At 37.9% G+C, this 20,234-nt stretch overlaps 1 long non-coding RNA gene across 1 annotated transcript in view; it reads right to left on the bottom strand.

Moving 5' to 3' along the window:
- Nucleotides 1–6,257: 6,257 nt before the first annotated feature.
- The window catches only part of LOC145984441 (uncharacterized), an 84,572-nt gene continuing 70,595 nt past the window's right edge, over nucleotides 6,258–20,234 (bottom strand). The window contains exon 3 of the long non-coding RNA XR_014441313.1: nucleotides 6,258–6,397. This is a non-coding gene — a long non-coding RNA (uncharacterized LOC145984441). The remainder of the gene's footprint in view (nucleotides 6,398–20,234) is intronic.

The following is a 20,234-nucleotide window of genomic DNA, read 5'->3' as shown; positions in this document are numbered from 1 at the left end:
ACCTCATGTGAGGTTGTGGCCTTTTTAGGCATTTGTAGGCCCTATATATTGAAAAATCTATAAATATGCTTCTCCATTATGTATATTTGACCATTCACATAAATACATTTTGTGAACGACATTTTACTTTTTTTTTTAAATTCATGCATAAAAGGGTTAAAATCTGATGGGCCGTGGAATGGTTAAAATTCTACTTATCACCTATCATATATGGTCATTCGATGGCCGGGCAAAACAAGAGGTCGCACTCTTTCCATATTGTCGTCGATTTTCGAAGTTTAAGATCTTCCAGCACTGAGTTCATCTTTAGCAGATTAACTGTTCTCTGAAAATCCCTTGTGGCACTTGAACACTTGTAACCTCGACAAAACATGCTCCCCAAAGAAAAGCATAGGCGTAGTTTTGCCCGTCCACTTGCAAAAGGGGGGGGGGGGGGCTAGCTGACGCTAACTTTATTAATGCTTTTATCCATTACAAAAATCATAACGGGCATTTTCCTTGGTGATCCTCACATGAATGTTCTCCAAAAGAAATGGAATTAAAAGGCATAAATACGCTATTATAGATGGTTGCAAATTTATTAAAGAACACATTTCATCTTTAGAATAAGGAAGGTATAATTTTAATATGTGAAGGTATTCCTGAGTTTATGGTACTGAGCAAGTTATAATGTTGAAAGGCATTTAAAAGCACAATCTACATAGGCAATGGAATAGTAAAAAATTAAATTTTCTGAATTTCTTTGCAACGAAACTTCGCATTTTCCTAATTTTACTACAACTGAGAACCACTTGCGACTAGATTCGTGAAGAAACTTTAAGTTGAACTTAGAAAGGAGAGAGTTGGTTTCCTATCTTAATAACCTTATAAACGTTTACAAAGAGCTCCCCAGAATACTACTTAGTAGGCTCTAATTAGTTTCAATTCATTTAAACCTCACATACAAATTTTCTATTTTACCAATATACTATGCATACTTATAATTGGACGTTAATTGCTTAATCAAGGCCGCCGGCAGGATTCTTCTCAGGGGTGCTGCAGTACTTATAGTGTAGGAAAGGTGGGATGAGGGTGATGTTTTCCCCCAGTTAAGAGCATTTTCATATAGCATCCCCACTGTCACGTTATCCAGTGACGTATAAAATCACAGTTCGATATTTATCATTTTGTTTATTTAATCATATTATGACTTGTGTAAAGTGTGAAGTTTGGTTAATGTAATCTGAATATTTCCAATACATATATGATAAAATTTATATTCGAACAAGACATCGGGAGGTGGGGAACAGGTTTTCTGAGTCACAGCACGAACCGTCAACACGGCAAAGTACATGACATTTTTGCAACCGAAGCGGCTCGTCTCGGAGGAAAGATGGACTTATTTTCGTCAGCACCAACAGAGAATTCGCCGCGGGAGGGCAAGCTGCTTTTCATCAGAGCTGCACAGCAGACCACAGATTCCCAGATAAACGCCAGGCAGGCGAGAACTTAATTCCCCACACCAACCACAAAATAAAATTATGCAAGGGAAATTTCGGTTGTTTTCAAACCAATAGATGATTCTGGATGTATTTTGAACGTTGATCACAACACCACATCCATCTTCCCCCATCACGTCATTATATTTCACAGTTGCACAATCAAAAATTCTCATATTCGCAATTTCATTACACCTATTACTGAACGAAACAACAATAAATTTATGCAAGGGAAATTTCGGTTGTCTACAAACCAATTGGTGATTCTGAAAGAATTTGGAAGCAGATCACGCACACGATATCCATCCCCCCCCCCCCCCCATCATGTCAGGATTTTTCACAATTTCACAAGCAAAATTCTCATATTTGCCATTTCATTACGCCTATTACAGAACGCAACAAAGGAAATCTATACAAGTAAAATTTCGGTTGTTTACAACCTATTAGGTGATTCAGAAAATATTTTGAATGCTGGTCACAGAAATGAAATGACTTTCTTTCCATCACGTCAGAGTTTTCCCCTTGGTCAGGAATGTTCTCTACATAGGGTTACCAGACGTCCGGTCTTTCCCGGACATGTCCTACATTTTAGCCTTATGTCCGGCGTCCGGGAGGAATTCGGAAAATATCATAAATGTCCTACATTTTGAGCGTCACATAATATTAATTAGGAAAATACGTAACAGAAAAGTATCATGCAAGTTACAAGTCTATGGACTTGATTCAGTCATTGCCCAAAAAGAAAGAAAAAGTTTGTCCTGCTGTTACACATACGGGAAAACGGAAGCAATTAAAGAACAAAGTTTTGGGACCACTTTCTGCTAACGTCACTGTTCAATGCCTGAGCAGAATTTCTTGCATTAGGGTTTATACTGATGGAACAAGGTGTTGCCCATTCTTATTCAATATTCAATATAACTTGATTGTAAAGCAGGGGTATAGAGAACAAAGTTATGCAGGATGTCTGCCAGTCAAGAAAGTCATGGAAGTCAATAAAAAATAAAGAAATCAACAAGTAGGTCAAGAAAGTCAATAAAAAGGCAACAAATTATTCTTGTGGTCAAGAATTCTTGCTATCAAAATGACTGATTGGTTGATTTAGTTTATTTTACTTCACTTTTTTCTGTCCCTTTGGCTAATCGCGAAGATGAGGATGAATGGTTTTACGATAAGATGGATAAAGGGATAATCACAAACATATAGGGACAACCGATACAAGCCCCACATAAGATTATACTGGCTGTGAGTCCAGACGCCAAAGCCTCGCTTGCTGCCAAACACAGTTCAGGATACATTAATACGAGAAAGCAGATCTAATTCTCTTCTTAATTTCAGCTTCAGTTTTTATCTTAATTGGCCCTTTGGTAGGGGTTTTCATTAAATAAATATTTATTTTCTTAATTACTAATTTCCAACTTTACCTAAGTAGGGGTCGAATAAATAAAAGTTACAAAAAACGGAAAGAATGTCTAGAAAAGTCCAGAATTCTGGATGTGTTATTTTGGTAGACACCCTGTTATTGATCTAGAAACTACCCAAGATGAAACTTCTGGAACCATTTTAAATTACGGTAATTGCTGAATATTTGTTTGCCATTACAGGTCATAATTCAAATGTTGAGAGAGTTCATTCATTACAATCAACACACTCAAGAGACTCACGAGAGAAATTATTTTCTTCATAAAGTCTGTAAAATGTTTGGTACTGGTTCCTATAATTTCAAAGAGTTCGACTGTTTGACTAAACACGAAATTTTGATAAAAAATGTCTTCTCTGCGAAGTATCACTTAAATCATGTATTGATTAGTATGATTGCAAGTTTTGAAATTTTGCATTTAAAAATTCATTAAGAATTCATTTTTTAAAAAACTGAAAAGTGTCATTTTACAACTACTTTCTAACGTGTTCTATAGAAATATGTATTATTTATTGAGAATCTTTTGTGTCCTACATTTTGACTTAATGTCCTACATTTTGGGACAGCATGTCCTACATTTCCCTTACAGCGATCTGGTAACCCTCTATCTCTACATCACTAAATTCACTCAACCCACCATATTAGAACATTGAGTATTGGATATTTTGTGAATGAAATTTTCATGAGGAGTTTCGAAATTAGAACTTACGTAATCAAGTCCATACAATTTCCATGCCAATGTGTCTTCTGGAAGTAGAAGGTGGTATTCTACATGATTTAAAGTTCAAAATTCAAGTATTTATGTTGTAGAAAACCAATATTTTGCCAACACTAAACAGAGCCATCTATTGGGTAAATGATGGAACTACACCATCTTATTGTGAAATTAAGGCAGCTAATATATTGCTGTTTTCTGAAAAAACTAGATGTGATGGGTAAAAATGGATTTAATTTTTGGAATCAGGATGCTGAAATTATTCAGAGAAAACAGTCATCTGCGAGACATCCAAACCCATGCAGACAGGTCTAATCAGGTAGTAAAGAAAATATTTATTCCTTTATAAATAGCACAGAACTCCTTCACAACATCGCAAGTATAATTATTATCTTGTACTCTGCCCAGATAGGATTCCCCAGTTGTTTTCAATTCAAGTGGCAAACTTGCTACGCGTCCCTGGAACTTTGGAAGTTACGTCAGAGCGATCGTTTGTTGTGTTGGGTTGCATACATACAGGTTAGATATTCAGCACTCATAGGTACGAGCTTTCGCGGTAATGTTTAAGAGGCAAAGTTGCTTGTTTATATAATTTATAATCTACCAGCACTCAACCGTTTTTTAAGTTAGTTGTTTTAGGACACCCTGCATGTATACATATTACATGGGGGAGCGAGGAGAGACGTGTGTGCCCATCCGGTGGAATATTTCTGGGGCCGCTCCTGAATGTGACACAAGCTACGACACAAATAATAAATTAGAATATAGCAAAAATATATTCAAAATCACTCGATTGAAAAATATTAAAAATATGAAACATAGAAGAGTACAGAATCACCATGTAACATAATTCGTGACTAAATACGCTGGAATAAAACATGCAATTACATAAATTCCTGCCTCTAAATAAAATTAATACTTGTATATTTAAATGTTTAAAATTTATAAATTTAATCCTTAAACGCATGAATTATTTTTGTCATTTTTTTCTTGTTTTGAGTTTAATATCTGTTGTTATGTACTATTAAGTGATTTGGAATCATTTTTTGAAAATTTTAATTCTCCGTTTTCAAATTTTGCCCTGTTACCATATGGTAACGCTATGCGTTCACCCATACAAATTGATTTATTATTGAAAACTTCGAATTTTTTGAATTAACTTTAAAATTACTTTCAAAATTTGATTATTTTTTAAAATAATACAAATATTATAGATCGATTGTACATTAATCTCACATTTTCGGAGCTAAAGGAGCTCAGGTATCTATTTAGTACGTAATGATTACTCTATATTCACATATTGTTTATCGTTCTTGAATATTCACTTGTCATAGAAACTTTGTATTGAGTTGAATTGAAGTTTTTAAGTCCACTTTATGCACAGAATAGCTAATCGGGACTAGACCTACAATTTTAAGTTAGATCGAAACAAATGTGCCATGTACCTCCACCGTGTATCGAACCCAGGACCCCTTGATTGCAAGGCGATGACGTTACCACTACGCCATCGGGGAGGCCCTTGTCATAGAAACGTATGACACATGGAACGTGAAGTCCAACCACATATTTCATAAGTCCAATGCGAACACTACTGGTGGACCACCAGCATACCACACATCTTTTAAAACCTTCATTTGTGTTGTAATGGGCCGCCAAGCTCCCGCAAGTCCAACACGAAATGATGTCATATAGTTTTGAGCGATATCCATCCAAATTCAAGCTGGGAGAACTTTTGTCTCGGGAAATGCATGTAGCATATGGATGAGAGTAGCTGCAGTCTTTCTAAATTTGTTCTCAATGTCAATGGAATCTTCATATCCTCTTGCGTTGATATATATCAAAACGAAAGAGGTATCCACGGAAGGTTTTCAAGCACCAGGCAGGCTTTGTAACCAAATCTTATAGGTTTACCTGTAATAAATAGCTTGCACGAATGTTTTCCATAATACGGGATCACAGACTCAAGAAGGCTGAGCTACTGAACAGGCACAAAATGTTCCATGAAATGGTCATCTATTATTACTATTATTTTAATATATTTATTATTATTATTTATATTATTATTAAAATAAAATATAAATTATAAGCAATATAAATAAATAAACTACGCAAAATACGAGAAAATCCTTTACAACTTAAATATCTTGCTTTACGTGCAATAATAAAATAATAAATAAAGTAATTGTTGAAAAGGCCTTTAGCTACTGTATCTGCATAGCGTTACCATATGGTAACGCCATTGTTATGAGCAAAATTCGAGCAAGTGATGCAAATTCTTGAACAGAAAACTTCATAAGTTTTTAATTACATGTGTTTACTAAATCCAGAAGACATTCAGAACTACATAATGAAAGACAATCAGAAAAAACACACTATATTTTCTCTCCAGTGTATGACATATTGAATGAAAAAATCGAAGGTCAAAACAAATACATCCTCTCGCAACAATGCCATTACCTGGACCGAAACAAATGGTCTCAAATGCAAGCTTTATGCTTCCTAGAGCGAATTCAGGCACTGGGTTTGCCAACACACTCAATACAGACAATCCTCTAGCACGAAAGTGTGCGAATCTTGAGCGTTACCATATGGTAACGCTATGCGTTTAAGGATTTATCTAATATTACTATTAATAAAACAAAAATATTTTGCATCGCCATCACTTTATTTGACATAAAATACGACGAAACATTTTTCATTTTTTATCGGGCGGCATCTTCTCCTCACATTTTGCCTCTCTTCTTAAAATATGCCGAAGTCATCAAATGATTGGATGACTGGGCCATCCTGAAAATGAAGAAATTCAAAATGAGCATAATAACGGGTTTTAAATAGGTAATGGATTTCCAAATGTAATAAATATGAACATTTTTTTAATTAATTAAAGGCGCATAGGTTTTAAATGAGGAGAAGAAAAGTCCTCATGCCCTACGAACGGAAACTAGAATAGAAAATACAGTCTTGAAATTACAGAATAAATTAAATGAACCTATGCATGTCTTTCTAATGTCAATACAACAGTAAAATATACAAAATCAATCAACCAGTCAATGGTGGAGGACGACATTATCGGAACAAAACGGATGGAAATTTGATTAATTGGTTGATTTGGTTTATTTTAGTTTGCATTGTTTTCGGCTAATGTGGAATGTGTGATGAAGTGATGAAATTGAAGGGACATTCACAAAGAACACCCATGTTCAGGCCGGGATCGAACCCGGGACCCTGGCATCGCAATGCACTGTGCTATCCACTCCACCACGAAGGCAGGCAAAACGGATGGAAAATTTGCTATTGCCTGCATAGACAAAAGATGTGTGAGAACATTCAGATACTTGTGTGGACACTGCAATGCCCAGGGTGTCTAGAAAATTGCCACACTTGCTGAAAAATGAGTGAGCTGCTTTTCTTTAGTCTTCCATCAGACATGGCCGTAGGCAGGAAAAATTTTCGGGGGTGGTTCATTCATAATTATTCCCAGGGCGTCGCCAGAAATTTGAATAATAGAAATAATAATAATAATTGTACAATAATAATTAAAATTTCATAATAATAAAACAATTTTATTCCATAATAATAATACTAATAATTATTATTATTATATTATTGTTATATCCTTGAGGGGGCTTACTCAATCCAGCAGATGAGTGAATATCCAGCATAAGTTTCTTTTTGTTTATTTTTACGTTTCATACAGTGTGTACTGTAATGCACAATTATTTTACTTCGTCATTAAACTTTAGATACCTTCAAGAAAAAACTTTAAAAGTTAGATGGAAATTTTAGTCATAAAGTTTTTGTTGTTTGACTTTAAAATTAAATTTTTGGAATTTTGAAAAGTGTGGAACCAGTTATTCTCTTTAAAAGCTTAGCCTGGTGCATGGATTGTAACCTCAATCGCCAACGTAATGCGCTACGAAACTGGAGGTACTAGGTTTGAACTCCTATCAAGGGGGATTTATTTTCGACTTTATCGGACGGGGAATTTAAAAGCCAGAAAGGGAATTTTGGGACGATCATAAGGGAATCTTTAGTCTATATTCCTTGTGACGCAGGAACAACACTGGAAAGATGACATCAGAAGTGATAATGGAGGGGTCGCCGGTGGGATGCGATTCCGAGAATAAATCCTGTTTCACTCAACTTTCAGAATTCCAAATGTATGAAAATTGTAGCTCGATCGTTTCAACATTGTCTCCTTGTATTTTTGTGATGCTTCGAAAAAAAATTGAAAATTTGTTACAGATTTTGGTTTCTGAACATCCATTAATGCAACATATCAGAAGTTTCGGGGGGGGGGGGTTTGAACCCTAGAAACCCCCCCTCTAAATACGGCCATGCCATCAGAATATCCCTAACTGCATTGGAACCTCATGTGAGGTTGTGGCCTTTTTAGGCATTTGTAGGCCCTATATATTGAAAAATCTATAAATATGCTTCTCCATTATGTATATTTGACCATTCACATAAATACATTTTGTGAACGACATTTTACTTTTTTTTTTAAATTCATGCATAAAAGGGTTAAAATCTGATGGGCCGTGGAATGGTTAAAATTCTACTTATCACCTATCATATATGGTCATTCGATGGCCGGGCAAAACAAGAGGTCGCACTCTTTCCATATTGTCGTCGATTTTCGAAGTTTAAGATCTTCCAGCACTGAGTTCATCTTTAGCAGATTAACTGTTCTCTGAAAATCCCTTGTGGCACTTGAACACTTGTAACCTCGACAAAACATGCTCCCCAAAGAAAAGCATAGGCGTAGTTTTGCCCGTCCACTTGCAAAAGGGGGGGGGGGGGGCTAGCTGACGCTAACTTTATTAATGCTTTTATCCATTACAAAAATCATAACGGGCATTTTCCTTGGTGATCCTCACATGAATGTTCTCCAAAAGAAATGGAATTAAAAGGCATAAATACGCTATTATAGATGGTTGCAAATTTATTAAAGAACACATTTCATCTTTAGAATAAGGAAGGTATAATTTTAATATGTGAAGGTATTCCTGAGTTTATGGTACTGAGCAAGTTATAATGTTGAAAGGCATTTAAAAGCACAATCTACATAGGCAATGGAATAGTAAAAAATTAAATTTTCTGAATTTCTTTGCAACGAAACTTCGCATTTTCCTAATTTTACTACAACTGAGAACCACTTGCGACTAGATTCGTGAAGAAACTTTAAGTTGAACTTAGAAAGGAGAGAGTTGGTTTCCTATCTTAATAACCTTATAAACGTTTACAAAGAGCTACCCAGAATACTACTTAGTAGGCTCTAATTAGTTTCAATTCATTTAAACCTCACATACAAATTTTCTATTTTACCAATATACTATGCATACTTATAATTGGACGTTAATTGCTTAATCAAGGCCGCCGGCAGGATTCTTCTCAGGGGTGCTGCAGTACTTATAGTGTAGGAAAGGTGGGATGAGGGTGATGTTTTCCCCCAGTTAAGAGCATTTTCATATAGCATCCCCACTGTCACGTTATCCAGTGACGTATAAAATCACAGTTCGATATTTATCATTTTGTTTATTTAATCATATTATGACTTGTGTAAAGTGTGAAGTTTGGTTAATGTAATCTGAATATTTCCAATACATATATGATAAAATTTATATTCGAACAAGACATCGGGAGGTGGGGAACAGGTTTTCTGAGTCACAGCACGAACCGTCAACACGGCAAAGTACATGACATTTTTGCAACCGAAGCGGCTCGTCTCGGAGGAAAGATGGACTTATTTTCGTCAGCACCAACAGAGAATTCGCCGCGGGAGGGCAAGCTGCTTTTCATCAGAGCTGCACAGCAGACCACAGATTCCCAGATAAACGCCAGGCAGGCGAGAACTTAATTCCCCACACCAACCTGAATACACGCTCTTTGACCGCGTTTCGAGACAATACGGCCGATGCTGTTGCACCTCGCCCAAAAACAGAAGCCAAGCCATCTTAACGTCTTTTCAACTGACATTTTTGAATCTCATATAAATCTGCAGGACTTCGCCCATCTAGTGTCGAATAACATGGGTACCTGGGGGAAACCCTGGGGGGTAAAGGCGGTCAGGGGCGTGATGCTGATCACATCACCCCCACTCACGACCGGATCAAGAAAGTGTGGGGCGTTACCCCCACACCCCCTATACGCCTTCATGGCGTGGTGCTAAGCACAGGGGAGAGCTTTACCTTCTTTTTTACCTTTTTCGAGTTTGCCACACAGTTTGTCAGGATTTTTGTAGAGAGAGCATCTCCACGCTAGAGTCCCGTGAACTTATTGTTTTGTTTTCGCGGACTTCATTTTATTTGCGGACCGTCAGCAAGTGACTGCATCTGAATTGATCAGTGTGTGCTTTGTCCTGTGAAACCATTCGCGGTGATTTGTTTTTATGAAACAGGAACTATCATAACCATGGGAGGCTAACACGATAGAGAAAAGGGGCCGTCGCCCTTCCCTGAAACCCGCAACGACTCTGCGCCACCACCATCCGGCGAAGCCAGCCGACGCCAACGCGAGCACCACCGACGCACAATGCCGCGAAGCCAACCAACGCCCGACGCCAAGAAGGATAATTCCAGATCGACGCCCGACAGAAGCCCGATACCCGAGAGAGAGCTAGAGAGAGATGATTCCAGGACGACGCTTGATAGATAATAATATATAATAATAATAATATCGTCTCTATTGAGAGGGCGTGTTTCGGCCTCGCGGGCCGTTCTTACAACAAACCCTTAAAAAAAAACATATTACAATTGACACTTTAACACGTCTTGAAAATCATTGTTGCAGTAGAAAGAGTAAAAATAAAAAATAAAAATGAAACATTCATACCTATAATGTAAAACAATTAATGTACCGAAGGTACAGACTTAAATCTAAAACCACAATTAGAATAGAATTATTACAGCTAATACTACAAAAAACCAATACCTCATTCCTATTCATTACAGAAAAGACAAATCCAGACACTATTGTTTGGACAGTAGATGCTTCTTTAGATTTAATTTGTGAGTTTCAGGGTGGAGCTCCCCTGAGGTCAGTGGTGGGGGGAGGCCATTCCATTCTTTTATTGCGGTGACTATGAAAGAGTTTCCATAGAATGTTGTTCTGTGTACAGGAATCGTGAATTGGGTTTTTTGACGAAGATTAATTTGTTTTCCTCTCTTCCTGTACGGAGCAATTTTATCATATAAATATCTTGGTTCCTTATTGTACAGGATCCTGTACAATAACGACAATGCCAAAAATGTTCTCCTGTTCTTCACGTTTAACCAATTAAGTTCCTGTAAGTACGGGGAAATATGTTCTCTTCTTTTGACATTCAGTATAAATCTTATGCAACTGTTTTGAAGTTTTTGTAGCTTGTGATTTAGGGCACTGTTGATATTCATAAATACGGGAGAAGCATAATCAATTGTTGGCATTACAAGTGTGTTGACTAGGTGAGTTTTCGTTTCTTTCCTTAGCATATGTTTGAATGGAAAAAGTGATTTCAGTTTGGCTATCGAGTTTTTAATTATATGTGTGACATGAGAACCCCAATGTAGATTCTCGTCCAATGTTATGCCAAGGTTGCGTGCTGTTTCTACTTTCTGTATTTTGGAATTATTCAGTGCAGGGAGGGGGAGTTTTAATTGTTCTAACTTTTTGAGGTTACTCGTTGTGCCTAAAGTTAAAATGTAAGACTTGGATGAATTTAATTTGAGTGCATTACATTCAGACCATTTAGATATTGAATTGAGGTCCTGTTGCAATGCTTCTAGGGCCATTGCACTGTTTCTTAATGGTGTTTGTATATATATTTGTGTGTCATTCGCATACTGGTGGCATTTGCAGTGTTTTAGTGCATCATTAAAATCTTTGATGTATAGGGAAAATAGGATAGGTCCTAGAATACTTCCTTGTGGTACTCCTTGTTTGATATCAAGCCATTTAGACATGCACGATTTATTATCATGTACTAATTTTACACATTGTTGCCTGTTCGTTAGATAAGACCGAAACCATAACAATTCTTTATTTTTTATGCCGATAGATTTCAATTTCTCTGCCAAGAGGTTGTGATTTATGGAGTCAAATGCCTTGGTATAATCAAGGAGTACCAGGAATGAAATTTTACCATGATAAATGATGCCCGAACCACAAGAAAGATTCCGGACCGACGCGTGAGAAAGTACATCCGACGCTCCTGAGAAGAAGGGATACGCGACGTCCTGTGAAAGTGAAAGCGTCTATCGTCGCAACCACCCTTCGTCGCGGTCGACCTCAAAGGAACATTTTCGCCGCAAAGGAACCTTGTGCAAATCCCCTCATCCAGGAAAGATGAAGGATCCCACGATGTAGCAGTCTGGGTAGAGTATTCTTCAGCTGGTTCATGTCCATGTACTCATATATTGTTTGTATCAACGCCGTACCATAAAAGCCGAAGCCTCATTGATTTGCAAAGTGACACAGGAACTCCGAACCTAACTTCCGTGTCTGATATTTTTGAGTAATGTTATATAAAAGGTCATTTCATGTTCATATGTAATAATTTGATTGTCTGCATTTAGAGTTAGAAGCTCCTTTCTATTACGTTAATTTTCCGTGTAACTTGTCAAAGTGTGATCCATTTCTTGTGTAAGTAACCGCCCAGTCGCGTCAATTAGCTTGTCAAAGGTCGACTGATTAATCTTTTAATTTGTTGAAAGCGTATGTTATATTGCAAGGTCGTGCGAGTGTAGTATTCTTTATTGCATAGTGTTTTTATTGAAATGTTTGCTCGCGCCGACGATTAATTTGTGTATTCCGGCAGCTGGAGCCGATTAAGTTCTGCATCACTATGTAATGGTGTAATCGTTCTCAATGAACGAGAGAGGCTTGTGTGTATTGCCCCCGTCCGAGAAACTTAGTAAATGTCGTGCTTACGACTTTGATGCGTATGTTCATTCGAATGAAAGGTTTAACTACGCCGACCTAACTGTTTCAGATAATTGCTTTCCGAGGGCTAGCGCATATTTGATTTAAATGAGCACAGGAGCGGGCAGACTAATGACCTAAATTCACGTAAATGTTTAAACAAAAAGGAAGTGGTACGTTGATTAGATCCAAGATTTGTATGTATATTTCCATGTGAGATACTCAAGGAGTGAGACTGAGTGAGAGAAAGAGAGAGTGAATCAGGGGGACCTGTAGGATGTTTGTTATTCCAATATTTTCTTTGATACAATATATTCATATTTTACCGTCCGTCCGAGTTATCATTTGATGTTTTCAGGTATCAGGTATAATGCTATTTGTGTTTTGTTATTGTTCGAGTCGACACAACTAAGGTAAAGCCAAAAGTGTAATATTTCAAGGTATTTTATCTCCGCCTCGCACTAGTACGACAACAATGACCGTCTCAGTACCCGAACTAAAAACCTGGATCGTTTGCAATCACACGACTGGCATCCCCTACCTATTGTGACATCTGGCCCCGTGCCGGGGAATGAAAGATATGTCATCCGGGGGCCGGGAATGTGATTAATTACACCACCACTAGGATAATTTGCATAGGCACTTAATCTGCTGTCTTTCACGGCACCCCTCGTCCATGTTTTCACGTTACAATTTCAAAATGTTAATTGTGTGAAGTCTCTACACATATCTCCACCCCTCTGTGGGTGCCCTTGTGCTTAATATCTAATCGAACAGAAACCAATGCCATTCTAAGCTTCGTTGATTCAGATTATAGTCCAGTACCGCCTATTGGCAAATCCGAAACCAAATGAGAATGAACAACAACATATAAGTTTGGCCAACATTTAATGAGCAGCCATGTATAAAAAAGAAGTTAGCGAAATAATGTGTATTTTTATATGTAGATACATATGGGACTCTGAAATTAAGTGCACTAAACTGGAACACTTCAGGTATTATGACGCTTTCGGATCTTAAGGAATGTCAATTGAAGAAGTGAATTAAGGAAATGAAGAATTACGGACTATTACAAAATTGAGAACCTCGCGACTTACTGAATTATCGCGAAAGGTCTCTACTCTTGGTTTCTATGTAGGCTTAATGATAAATTCATTTTCTTATTAAAAAAATTACCATTTGTGCCTGAAAAGAAGGTTTGAATGAAACAAAATATTAAACAAAGAAGATGCGCTAATAAACGATGGCATGAAGGATGTAGAAAGTTGCTATCAAGGCGAAATATTATTTAATTATCCTGAAAACTAGACTCGTAAATGAGGATCGTTGACTAAATAACTTTTATATAACCCTGACAAAGTGACTTCAAAAGATAACCGATTATGACATTCGAAGCAGGTTTTATGTGATCACTTTGCCTATGCATTCTTTAAATTTCTTTTTTGAAATTCAATAGTCTAAACTTGTTTGCTCGAACCTCACTTTTACTATTAATAAACTCTCTATTAAAAAGAATGGTCATTCTATCGTCTGTGCTTCAATTTCACAAACAGTATGAGCAGAACATCAAAGAATGATTCTCCGATACTTTCCAATCTCCAAAAGATGATTAAGATTTCTTCCTGTAATGCAACCCCCCAGGGGTTACTATTGGTAAGTACGTGGAGTGGCGCCCACGGGAACCCGAGCTCCAAAGGCGGAAGAAGATGGATCTCAACAGCGGCAGAGGCGGAAAACCCAGAGGAGAAACACCTCTAAAGAAACCTCGATCCATCTGGCTCCGGATGGTAGCACCACAGACCATTTTATCCATTTCACCATGTGTTAGTGAGTAAGCAATTACTTTATAAATATACAGGGAATATGTAATCATAATTTTGTTTTCTCGGAATGATTCTCTACATGAGCTTCTCATCTCTTCTCTCTCTATATAAAAATGGATGTTTGTGTGTATGTATGTGTGTATGTTTGTTCCGGCATAACTCTCGAAATTCTGAAGCGATTTCAACCAAACTTGGAACACGTATCACTTGCAATCTCGAAAGAAATACTGTGGGTGTAAGACACCCCTGGCACCCCTAGGGGTGGGGGTGGGAGGTGGTTGACATGTAAAAATAATCGAAAATGACCGATATTAGTGTGGAATCCATAGTTTTCGGGATCGCTCCTAATGCCGTTCAACTCCAAGTTCATCACCTATCAGGATGGGGGCTGAGAGAGGGTGAAAATTAAAATGTCAAAAATGACTAAGATTAGTGTCGAATCCATAGTTTTTGGAATCGCTAAGCTAATTGTTGACATTCACGATGACCAAACTTGGTACACATATGACTTACAATCTGAATTTAAATACTGTAGACACCCCTGGCACGCATGGGGGTGGGGGTGGGAAGGGGTGACATGTAAAAATAATCGAAAACGACCGATATTAGTGTGTAATCCATAGTTTTCGGGGTCGATAAGATGAATAGGGGACACTCCCAATGCCGTTAAACTCCAAGACACCCCTGGAGGTGGGGGTTAGAACGAGGTGACATGTAAAACGACCGACATTAGTGTGGAATCCATAGTTTTGGGGGTCGCTAAGATGAATAGTGACACATCATAATGCCATTCAACTCCAAGACACCCCTGGCACCCTTGGGGTGGAGGTGGGAAGGGGTGACATGTAAAATAATCGAAAACGACTGATATTAGTGTGAAATCGATAGTTGTTGGGGTCGCTAAGATGAATAGTGACTCTTCCAATGCCGTTCGACTCCAAGACACCCCCGGCACCCCTATGGGTGTGGTGGAAAGGGGGTGACATGCAAAACTACCGATATTAGTGAGATATTAGTGTGGAATCCATAGTTTTCGGGGTCGCTAAGATGAATAGTGACACTCCCAATGCCGTTCAACTCCATGACACCTCTGGCACCCCTAGGAGTGGGGGTGAGAAGGGGTGACATGTAAAACGACCGATATTAGTGTGGAATACATAGTTTTCGGGGTCCCTAATATGAATAGTAACACTCCCAATGCCGTTCAACTCCAAGACATCCCTGGCACCCCTGGGGGTGGGGGTGGAAAGGTGGTGACATGTAAAACGACCGATATTAGTGTGGCATCCATAGTTTTCGGGGTCACTGAGATGAATAGTGACACTCCCAATGCCGTTGAATTTATTCTTGCTCTTGGAAGTGGAACTAAAAATGTTGTTCATAAATTGTTGTTAAATTTACATTATAGTGAATTTGTAAAAGATATTACTTCATAATTTGTTTACTGTACTTATACTTTTAAATACCTGTAAATAAAATTAGTTACATTTACGCTATAGTTATAATTCATTAAACACACGGGCAACGCCGGGTAATCAGCTAGTCGGTATTATAAAAATCCTAAAATAGGTTCGAAAAACCCTAAAATAGGTTCTAAAAATCCTGAAATAGGTCCTAAAAATCTTAAGTTAGGCTCGAAAAATCCTGAAGTAGGTTAAAAAGAAACTTAAAATAGTTCAAAATTTCTGAATACTGCTGATTAGGTAGTCACCGGCAATGAAAATGGGACACCTATATCCTGATACACGCACTATCTTGCATAACGTTATGTGTGTCGCCTAACCCTACCGCGATGGCATTACTTAACATTGGAAATTTGCTATTAAAATCCACTCTTCGCCGTATAGTTAGGCAACAATCTGTTTTCATGTTATCCACAGTCAAACTCCACAATTTTGTCTGTGAGGAACATTTTATATGCTGAAAATAATCTTTCAACAAAAACATAGTCAGTGGTGCAAACTTCAATGCTGAACTGTTAGTTTGCAAGGCGTGAATGCCACAAAGCACGAAAGTGACGGAAATGTGAGCAAGACCACACAGAGGAAATATACGGTTTCACCCGGAAATAATTGCAACACAAATACTTATTGTGCCAGATTGTGCGGAATGGTATAGTGAATAATATATTAAAAATCTGCCATCCAAATGTTTGGGGAAAATCCGCCATCTTGGAAAATGCCGGCAAAAATTCAACTTAATAATTAAAAGAATATAATATCTCGAAAACTGTGCATTGTACACAAAAAGTGAAGATAACCAAAATGAAAGAACAGAAAATTTTCTAAATTACTTTTTTATTTGATAGAGCTACAACAAATCTTAATTGAATTAGAAAGATTCAAATATTTTCCTTAATTTTTAGAATTAGCGTAAAAGTTTATTTCTGACACAAAAAACAGCAAATGTATAAGAAACTATGTAATTTACGTCCCAAAGTCACTGAACCAAATTCATAGCTTATGATTTCCTCTAGAGATTGGGTTTCGTCTCGTGCCTTTAGATTCAGGGGTTGAGGAGATATGTAGTTTAATGCAGAGTCATATGTTTCCCTAAATTTGCGTGTTCCATCTCCTATGATATTGGTTGGTTTATTGAGTGATTTGCTTTATTTTACTTCACTTTTGTGCCACTTTTGGCTAATTTGCGAAGATGGGAATGAGTGATGAAATGATGAAATTGATGAATGGATACTCACAAACATCCATGCCCAAGCCGGGATTCGAATCAGACCCCCCTGGCGTCGTAGCGCGATTATTATATTGATGAGAACGTAATACATTGTTTTATGCAGTGTTTCGTTCACGAGGCGTTTGTTACTTACATGTTGTTTTTGTTGTTTAAGAATGTATGCACACAGTGGCGGCGATTAGGTGTCTTAAGTGAGCAGCGGGGGGGGGGGGAGGGGGCAAGGATAGTTTACTTTCTACTGACTGCAATTAGAGAGAAGCGTATTGAAAATGGAATTCGGGCAGATGATTTTGGGTCAAATCCACTGGTAGACAAGGCTTAGCATTAAGATACCATAGTGCGGGGACAAAAAGTGTGAATAGGGGGGAGTACTCCCCATGCCCCCATCCCTAATCACCGCCACTGTCAATACATTGAACTAATATGATATGCTAAAATACGGTTCTAAACCAGGTTACTTTGCCTTAGAGTCCATTGCAGAATTTTTCGTAGATACCTGGTGCCAACGTGTTAAATTTCATCATTTCCTTGTAGCACAGGTGTTGCCCCTGATGTACCAAAAGGAGAAGATTCGCGTAACTGATTCAAGATGTAAACCCCACTTCCCAATACGCTCGGCTTTAATGAAATTCCGACGAATATCATCCTAATGTATTGCAGCCAAGAGCAGCAGTATCCTGTTATCTTTCAGAGTTGAACCAAATGTAGATAGAGATTCTTCAGCACGTCAGAGCTTGAACTTACATTTGTGGTTACTTCTGAATTGAGCAGGCCAACGATTTATTGAACGTATCTGAGAAATATGCTCATTTGCAATGCACTATGCTATTTCAAGATCAAGTAGCGTGAAGAGTGCTGCATAAACTATGAAATGACCCCTTGTGCATCTGGCTATGGCTTTTTCGGATTGATTTGATTTGTTTGGTGTGGAAATCTAGAGGTGCAGTTCAACCCCCAAAACAGAAATGGGAAGTTTGTTGAATACATTAGTTACTATTAGCATTAGAAGGCTAATGTGAGGGATGACTTCTTATCATACATTTTAGTCCGATGAGAAAGGCCGGAAAAAATGCAGATAGATTTCTCAAAATTCAATGCGCTGTTCTATTTTAGAGGACGACACATTTCAAGAAGGGAGAAGAAAAACCGATTTCCAATAATAAACGCGATTTATAGTGCTATGCATTTGCACTCAAAACACTGACTGTATCGAATACATTTTGAGAGTGTAAGGAATTAAGCTCGTAGTAATTTTAGGACATTTATTGCACCACAATTTTTCGATAAAAATTTAAAATATTATGCGTAGTTTAGGAGGTGAGATAATAATTATCCAGCTCGTTGACCGAGCGCCTTAAGATTTCCAAGTTCTCGGGTTTGACATGGGTCTTTCTTGTGAATATATCTTCATCAATCGCGATTATCTGAAACTGGCAACGCTAAATAACAAAAATAAAATACAACCTAGGGCAAATATTTTAAATTAACTATGTGTAAATACAAATACAAATATCTTCAGCAAATTTAGAGCTTTTAAGATGGAATCGGTTATATATACGTTCATCAACTGATCTCGTATTCGTTTGAGTGAATTCGGCTAATGTTCACGGTGGCGAACTTTAAATCTACAAAACCTATTTTCTTAAATATACTCAGCAGTTTTCATGTGAGGTGTGTTTTTCTTAGATGTTACTATTGTATGCAATAACATGTCCATGTATTTTATGAAAATTGTGTAGAGATACTACTCAATAAATGTTCATTCTCATGAAAACAAGGACGCCGACCTCCGAGGCGGAGTGGTTAGCACAGAACGCTATGACGACAGGGATCCCTGATTCGGATCTAGTTCTGGGCATGGTTGTTCGTTGTTTCACTTCATCATTTGATTTGATTTGATTTTTTGTTATTTAGCGTCGCTTTTGTGCCACTTTTGACTAATCAGGACGATGATTGATTTGGTTTGTTTCACTTCGCATTTCTGCCACTTTTGGCTAATCGCGAGGATGAAGATTAAATATGATGAAATTGATTAAGAACACCTACGCTCAGACCAGGAGAGATTCAAACCTAGGACAACTGGCATCGTAGCACACTCTGATAACCATTCTGCCACGGAGGTCGGCTTAATCTTTCATTCATCCTCATCTTTGCGATTACCCTTAAGAGGCAGAAAAGTAGTGTTGACCACGAAACGAGACCAGACGAGACTTTTGTCTGTTTCGTCTCACCTCGTGTCTCGTCTAGAAACAAGACGAGATGTCTCGTCTCGTAGAAGTAATACAGGATATCACACCAAGGGAAGTTAAAAGTGGGAGATATCACAAAATGTTATTTCCGAAAATGATTTCAATCTGAATACAATTTGCTCACTGTATAGTGAGAATAAATAAGGTTCCTTAGTCATAAGGCCATTAGTATTTAAAATACAGTTTGTTAATTACCAGTAACTCGGTAGTTTAAGGAATCTAACTTGTTGTTTTTCTGGCTTCCATGCACTGTTTATCCATCCTACACTGTGGGAGCTTTCAGACCGAAGCAACACGTGACGAGTCACAAGCGACATGGGGCGTTTGCGCCCAAAAGGCTGTGAAATAAATCATATTTCTAGCGACGAGAGCCCCTTTAGATAAGCAAGTATTCGTCACGTATGCACTACCATCAAATCGAGGCGACACGATACACGATACTGAGAAAACGGCTGAATCCGAGCGACAAGCGACACCATGCTCCTACAGTTCGAAAGGTTGCATTTATTACCAAGAATCCATTTCCAAGCGACAGGTGTCGTTCCTTGCTTGTCGCGTGTATTTTGTATCTTGGGTCTGAAAGCTTCTTAGCAACACGCAACCTCTTTGTAGCTCTTTCATGCGATGTAATAATTTGAACAGCTTTTGTGCCCCCCCCGCGCCGCCGCTAATAAAATTAAGAACGCTTAATGAAATTGGTATGTATCAGTGCAGTGTCCAACGTCCAACACACTGGAATGAGAACCAGTTCAGTCCTATTATAACTTCGTTATTTCGACCAACACTGCAGAAATCATGTATATGTTTTTTCGGGTTACTGTCGAATTTTATATGGTTCAGCAGATTCTAATGGCGTTTAGAATTCAGAATATACCAATAAAAATGACTGCTCTACCACTTTGATAGTCTAACGCCGTTCACTAGATTCAAAACAAGTGTAGGGTACGATACAGGGTTCCA

The sequence above is a fragment of the Lepisma saccharinum genome, chromosome 2, assembly GCF_977018435.1.
Source record: "Lepisma saccharinum chromosome 2, izLepSacc3.1, whole genome shotgun sequence".
Taxonomy (NCBI): Eukaryota; Metazoa; Arthropoda; class Insecta; order Zygentoma; family Lepismatidae; genus Lepisma; species Lepisma saccharinum.
This window is presented reverse-complemented; position numbering and strand designations above follow the sequence as displayed.